The sequence below is a fragment of the Mirounga angustirostris genome, unplaced genomic scaffold (assembly GCF_029215605.1).
Source record: "Mirounga angustirostris isolate CCGP_5_RB_7025 unplaced genomic scaffold, mMirAng1.0.hap1 SCAF_5, whole genome shotgun sequence".
Taxonomy (NCBI): Eukaryota; Metazoa; Chordata; class Mammalia; order Carnivora; family Phocidae; genus Mirounga; species Mirounga angustirostris.
In genome coordinates, this window is record NW_026991713.1 from 138,178,824 (window position 1) to 138,186,623 (window position 7,800).

Here is a 7,800-nt window from a genome sequence, read left to right on the forward strand (position 1 = left end):
TTCCCAGACGGACCTTTGTTTCTTCTTAAGAAAAATGCTGTTGGAAATGACTTGCTCACTGGAGAACTTAGTATTGTTTTCTGTAAATATTTGTGTAGCTAGCACAAAATGACTACAAAGTTTTCTTGCAATTACTGCTAAACAGAGTTGCCATTATTATATTATACCTTTAAAATTATTACGACTAACAATGTTAGGATCCTGGAGTTCCAGTAATGGGGTTCTCTAGACCCCAAAAACCTAGAGCAGAAAGTGTCCAGAAAGATAACGAACAGAAGAACTACATGGCATGAAGCAGAAAGGAGTGTTGGAATATGCCATTAGAAATTTATTATTTTGCTTGGCTTTTACTCTTAGCATGATTTGAATCTATAATCTAAATCCTGTAAGATTTTTAGAAAAAAAGAGAACAAGAGAGAAATAAGAGCGTTTACTATAGGTTCAAAGATGTATCTCATCACAATTACCATGTACAAGAATATTAAAGTCAGTGTTAGAATGCTTGCAATGGAAAAAAAAAGAAAACAGAAAAAAGAAACACATGAAAATCACATCAAGAAACAGAATGAAAAAGAAAAAAGTTGAGTTCGATTGTTAGACTGGAACACCTAGAAATGCAGTTTGTAAGGTGAGCTACAAATTTAGCTCGGAGCTTCCTTGTAGTCGGAGTATGAAGGGAAATTTGGCAGCATCGCCGTTTTGTAAACTCACTATCACAAGGAAAGAAGAACAGTGGTGTCTCAAAAGGATCCAAGACATGGGCTGGGGAGGGTCACACGTGAGTTTTCCCAGCGGCGGTTCCGACAGGGAGGATAGTCCTCGCGGTGAACCTTCGATGCGTGTAACAAGAGTATTACACCAGGGCTGTGTGTGCGCACGCATGTGTTTAATTTTTTATCTCTTATGGCAGTAAAAAGTACGTAACATAAAACTGACCATTTTAGCCATGTTTAGGCACAACTCAGTGGCATTAAGTAGATGTACTTCTTTGGGAAGACACAGTTAGGATGCGCACATGTTAAAAGCAAGTCACAAAGCCGTTAGGAGCAGAGCTAGGATTTGAATCCAGGCTGTTCAGCCCCGGAGTTTAGACTCTGTTTCTGCTAGGCACTTACGTTGTTGAGTGAAGGCCGCACCCTTTCTGGATCTTCTCTTTTAAGGGGCACACAGTTCCAGAGGGTCACCTGTTATGGGCGTGAAGTGAGCCCTCTGCTATCGGACAAGCTCTGGTTCCCCCCCAGTTCGCGACTGTACCGAGTGGGCCCAGGAAATAGGACTGGTGCTCAGAGTTTCGGATTAGAGGCAGTGTCTTCGGAGGGCAAGCCGGCAGGCCTGGGATGGCTCTGGGCTATGGGGCAGCCCAGGTGCCTGGGTCCTAGAGGCAGGTGTGGGAAGAGCGAATATAAATTTCATCTGCTACATAGTCCCGTGCACTGGGTGCAAAATGCATGCGCATCGACCCCCTTCTCAGAGAGAGGAGGGCTGCCCTTCTCATGTATAGCTCGGGCTGGAGGCGGTGGTCACTTGTCCAGGCTCAGAAGGCCAGCAGTGGGCAGAAGGGACCTGGATGCAGCGCCCACTCCAGCCTCTGTGCCACGTGCCCTCTCAGGGGGCGGGGGGCTTCCGTCCCAATCCAGGCTATGGGACTCCACCAGCCCCGCCCTTCCTGGCTGTGCTCGCCAGGCCCTGAGCCAAAGCAACCCAGGCCTGACCGTGGATGAAGGCAGCAGTCACCCCTGTTTGCCCCCTGTGTCCTGGGGAGCCATCACTGCAGAGACTCCTGCAGACCATCAAATGTCAGGATTTCTCCCCAGTCCCACCCGGTCCACATGGCAGGCAGCCTGCATGGGTTGCCGTCTATACCCCAAATCCTGAACCCATTCCCTCTGAATGGGGTCCCAGCCTCCTGCCTGATCCCACCGTAAGAATTGGCTCTGTACCCCCAGCCACAAACTGGAGTTCTGGGCAACCCCACACATTGTCCTGCAGCTGAGATGCTGAGCTGTGGCCAGAGCCACACTCACTAAGCTCTCGCCACTGGCCTGCCCTTTGGGAACAGTCGTGCTGGTTGGGTCCCTCGACCTGGGACTCATCTGCGTGCAGCCCTCTGATCTCCGGAGGGTTCCGGGGGGAGGCTCGTGTCTGACAACCAACAGCGTGGGATCCAACCTGCCAGTGGGCAGCCATGCCCATCACCCTGTGACCCTGAGATCTTTCCAACAACCACGGCCATGCATCTGGACTCAGGGCACTGAGTTGCTTAAACGGGGATAGTAAGAAAGCGAGGAACAGGCACTGGGGAGAGTCTCGGAATCCCACTTACATTTGGCCACTGACACCTTCGGACCCTGCGTCGAAAGCCAGGGCATCTCAGTGTGAAGGTCATGGGGTCCTTCCTGGGCTCCAAGTGCACTGTCGATGTGGCCCAGGGTCTCGGCATGGTGTTTCAGGGTGAGAAGGAGTCAGCAGAGTTCACACCTGACTCGAGTGTAGACCTGTTTGGCTGGCACTGTCATCCTCTTCATCTTTGTGACCCCAGACCTTTATTCCTAGGCTCCGTGAAGGCTTGCTGAAGGTTCGTTGAGCGGAGATCCTTCATTCAGCGGACAGAGAAACTGAACACAGACACACAACTGCAGGGGTTCCCTGGGCCTGCTGATGTCCCACACGGGCCACTTAAAACCCCCCAGTGGAGGGCTTCTTCCCTGAGCCGGGCTTGGGAGCAGCGAGCTCCTTCCAGGGGATGAAAGACCCAGCCATAGACCCCTGTGTGCACACTCTGGGGAGAAGGTCCACACCTGTCTTCAGATTTCCAAAGACACTTGTGGCCCATAGAAATCCTCAATTAGATTTAAATCTAGCACACAATTCATATATAGCTCTAGTCTGTAACTAGATCTACAGAGAAGAGTAGCAAAGATGTTCTCTGAAGGGCAAACACCGTCTGTGTCATCCGGGAAGAGATGCATAGGTGATGCTTCGGTCTACATATTTTTATTTAAAAGACTAGAACTCCTTGTGTTTATTTGCTACTTTTCTTCATCGCTAGGCACCTCACACGTGGTCAGTACATTAGCCCTTTCAAATATGGAGGATTAGCCCCGCTGGCCAGGTGAGAAAGCCAGGGTTTACCAGGCGCGGCTGCCCCATCCACCTGTCCTGAGGGGCCGTGTGTTCTCAAGTGGCAGCTCTAGGAGCCTGCAGCCTTGGCCCAAGCTCGGGGAAGTGCTCTGGGCACAGTGGCCAGGACCTGTCCCTGGACCACAGTTCCTCAGCCATGGGCAGCCCGAGATTTCAATCTCTGGTTGTGAGGGAAGGAAATGACCGCGGCTCTAAGTCGTCCGCCTCTTGTGAATTTAATGCGGTCACACACTTAAGGGTGTGGACAGCTTGACAGGGCACTTGGAGTGCCATTTACGCAACAGAGGGCCGTGGCATCCAGGAGCCTTCTGGGGGTTTCCATCCGGCCGGCCCAAGGGTGGGTGGTAGAAGAGGTGCCCTCGCCTCCCTGGATGGCAGGTAGTCCTCACACGCACCAGATCCACCGTGCAAACAAGAGTTCTGGGGCTGATGGCCTTTCCGATCCGGTTGCCATGGGAACAGTGGTCAGATGGAAGAGGATAAGGAAGGGAAGTTATAAAAAGAAGGCTGTCTTTAAAACCCTTACCTTGTCTCCCCCAATCTTGCGCGTTTCCATGGAAGCAGAGCAATAACCGGGCGCCGGGCACGCTCAGGGGGCCTCGCTCTCCTGGGTTGTTGATCAGGCGGCTCAGGCCTCTTTCAGGGGTGTTGATTCATCCCGAATGTGAGAACAGCAAGTTTTTTGAGGTGTCCACGACGCAGGACCCTGCAAACGGTCCAGGGCTCAGGCATACGGCAGTCACCCCGCCCGTGGTGGCCGGCAGGCCTGCGGCTCCTTCCTGGACGGTGTCCTCGGGGGACGGCCTAGGGCCGGGAGCCTCCGTCCTCTGTGAGCTCCCTGTCCTGGGGCCCCTGCCTCCTCTCTTCCCGGCCCTCGCCGCCCACTGCGCCGTCCTGCGTGTGTCCTGAGGCCACCGAGCTCAGCCCCCTGCATCCACCCCTGCCCCGAGCGAGCTTTCCCGTGGGGTCTGCGTAACTCCGTCTCTCCTTCCAAAGGGTGCCTTACTTTTGAAGACGCTCCTCTTTAATCATGTAGTGACAATTTCCCACCTTCAAAAGGCGGCTCTTTTGTTGGAAATGTTTTCACTGTTTTCAAAGCAGCTGAGAATTTTCTCAGTCATGTTTAACTGCCTCCAAGACAATGATTTTTCCCCTAGATTTGAGGAAAAACAAAAATTTGTGTTTCGGAGTGAACAGATAGCATACTCTCTTGCCTGGAGAATGCAGGCCCTCACTCCAGGTGGCCTTTCCATCTTGAGATAAAGCACAAACACAAAAGGTGAGTTAATTACACATTTTCCCTCCCCAGGTCAGCTCTGTCTCTCAGAACTTCAGTTCCAAATTTATGCGAAATATCCTTCAAGCATAAAACGTTCACAGAATTCTCATAAGGTAATTAGGTCTCTCTCACACAAGTGGAACTTAAATATATATATATATAAATATACATATTTATATATGAACCCGATGAAAAAAAAATAAGACATCGAGCTATCTTGTTTCTGTTTTTAATCTGTGTCTCCTCCTGTTTCTCAGGCTGTGGGGCAATACCAAGGGATCGGTCCAGGTATCCCAACCTGTCCAGTGCAGCCCGAATCCCAACAGCGAGGCAGGGAAAATACTACTCTCCCTTTCCACGGATAAGGCAGCTGAGGCCTAGAAATACACAACTGGTAGTCTGGGGACAAAAAGTAGGAGATGAGAACAGAAGTCTCATGTCTTCCATCCTGGTATCTTAAGTAAATATGTAAGAAGATAAATCAGGAAACCCCAAGGAAGAAGACTGCTTGGATAAACTCATAAAAGCAGCCCATGCAGAAGGTCTTCCTTTTCTGCACGTGGGTCACTGAGTGGCCACGAGCCCCAGAGAAGAGACATACTGGCCCCTCGCTGGGTTGCAGCAGTGAGCAAGCAGACCCGCTCCCTCCAGGCCCCCAGGCCTCGGTGCGGCCCCAGCCCCTGGGCTGCTCACCTCTGGGCATCGGTCACCCCCCTCCCTGCTTCCCAGCTCCTCACTCTGGGACACCCATGGCCCCCACCACACCTCCCAGGTAGGCGTTTCCTCCATGCGCTCAGCGGGAAGCTCGCCTACCCCTTGCCTGTGTCCCAGCACCGGGAACATCTGCACAGCCAACCTGGCTCCCACAAGCATCTCTCCTGATGGTGGCTGGACGTGTCCATGAACCACGTCCCATCGGCGTGTTTGTCGTACTTCCCAGCCACGCCTCCTGCCACGCCGGTGCTCTCAGAGTGTGCTACCACGCTCGCGTTGCTGCCCTCCACTCCCCTACCCCCCAACACTCCCCATGCAAAGAGGCTGTCTGTCCTTCCATCCCCGTAGACTTCCCTGACTCCCGGGTGGGGCTGGCCACCCCCCTCTGTGCTGTTGTGCACATGCACCTGCATCATGGGATGCTCCCGGCTTCTGGCCAGTTAGCGCCCACACCCGCCTCCCAGAGGGCAGCTGCCCTGGAACTGGCACCATGATGCTCAGAGGCCCAGAGCCAGCAGCACCATGTCGGTGGAGAAGGAATCTCTCCCTCCGCGGGAGACACTGACGGATGCAGTGAGCTTCAGGCTTGAACACAGAGGTGTGAACACGGCACCAACGGAAGAGCAGAAATTCATGTAACTCAGCCCCGGGGTTCGACCGTGAGAGGCCGTATCTCCCACCTGCCAGGCTTCCCCGACTCCTAGAAATTATCCTGCCACCTGCTATGGTTCCTCCTGGGTGACCACAGGCACCTCGAGCCTCTAAGACTGAACTCACCGTCCTCCCCCCCATGCCACAGATTTGCTTCTGTTTTTGCATTTCTCATCCTGGTGAATACCACCAGAACCCATCAAATTGTCCAGTCCCACACCTCCCTGTCCCCTGGGCCCCATAAATTCCTATTTCCTTAATATGCCCCCCTCCTCGCCCACAGCTGTTCTCAGCCCGCATCTCTTCTAGCCCAGACAATGCTAACACTGGAGACAAAATGAAACCCAAATCTAACCACTCCCCACTGAAATACTTCACTGACTCTCCACCCGTGTTGGGGTGGAGAGGATGGCCCTGCCACAGGGAGGGACCCAGAGGCCTCGCTTCCCGCATCAGCTCTACTCCTCCATCCCCTAAATACACCTGCTCTGTCTCCCCTCCGCCCTCAGAACCCCTCCCTCTGCGGGCCCATAGTCGCCCCACTCCCCTCCCCCCATCGGCATGGCCAATTCCCACAGGGTCCTGAGAAGCTCGGCCACTAACGCATGCACGTAAATTCTCCGCAGCCCCCCACATGGATGGTGCTCGTGGACTGCTCCCAAGCACCCCACACGGAGGGTGCTTCCCAGAGCTGCTCTTCCCAGAGCTCACACCCGGCACTCAGCACCCCATCCCCCCACTTTGCTCAGAGCGCTGGAGTCACCTTCGACCTTGGACACATCCGTCTCCCCACCCCCCAGGGCCGCCATCAGCCTACTACATCCATTAGGGACTTAGGCCTCCACAGATGCAGCTCTACGGAGTTCCACTCCCTTGACCCTCAGAGCAAACCTGTGGGGCAGGTGGTGTAGCCCCCTCTGCGCTGAGCAAGCGGCCCCCCCATACAGCTGGTCCCTGATGGAAGTGGGACTGAACCCCCGCTCTGAGGCACGCCACCATCACTGCGCAGGTGACCAGACCGCACACAGCTCTCAGGGCTCAGCAGGACATTCTCCATCCGGGCTGCACCACCAGCCCTGTCCCTGGGCCCGCTCAGCTGTCTGCCCTCGGGGGTCCTGTCACCCTCCAGAGAAGGCAAAGGCTCTACGTGCTGGGAAGGCCCCCCACGGTCCACCCCACTTTCATTGTGCCTCCTCGTCTCTTTCCCAACTTCAGCCACACTTGTTTTCTTGTCCCTTAAATAACAGAACTGTACCTCCAAAATTTCAGACATGGCTTTCTTTCTGCATGCGAGGGTCTGCCTCCACCCCAGGAATGGCCAAGTTCCGTAGGTATTCCAACTAAGCAAATATTTCCTAGTTTCAAAAAAGGTTGGCATGCATTCTTAAAAACTAAAGCTCGGGCGCCTGGGTGGCTCAGTTGGTTAAGCGACTGCCTTCGGCTCAGGTCATGATCCTGGAGTCCCGGGATCGAGTCCCGCATCAGGCTCCCTGCTCAGCAGGGAGTCTGCTTCTCCCTCTGACCCTCCCCCCTCTCATGTGCTCTCTCTCATTCTCTCTCTCTCAAATAAATAAATAAAATCTTTAAAAAAAAAAAAAACTAAAGCTCACTAGGCAGAGTATCAATCACAGGAAAAATTCTAGGAAAGACTACCCCATAGATCGTTTAGGAATATTTACACAAAAACTGATTGCAAAGATTTGCTCAGGAGATGTGCTGAACTAATCTCCCTTTCAAATGTTTTTAGACTATTAGGTCAATAGGCTTACTGGAGCCATGTTTCTGTTCTGTTCTCTCTCCCCACCGATCTCTCTTCAGATGCCATCCAAGTCCCTAGTGGGACAGACGAGGCTGCGCCTGATCTGGTGCCCACTCACGCACACATGCCCGCACGGACCTGCTTGGCCCTCATCCACATGCCACCGCACCCCGGGGCCTGACGCCTCACACTAGTCTCATCCAATTCCCTCCATCTGGATGGGCCTCCTCCCCGGTGTTGGGAATGCCAACTAACC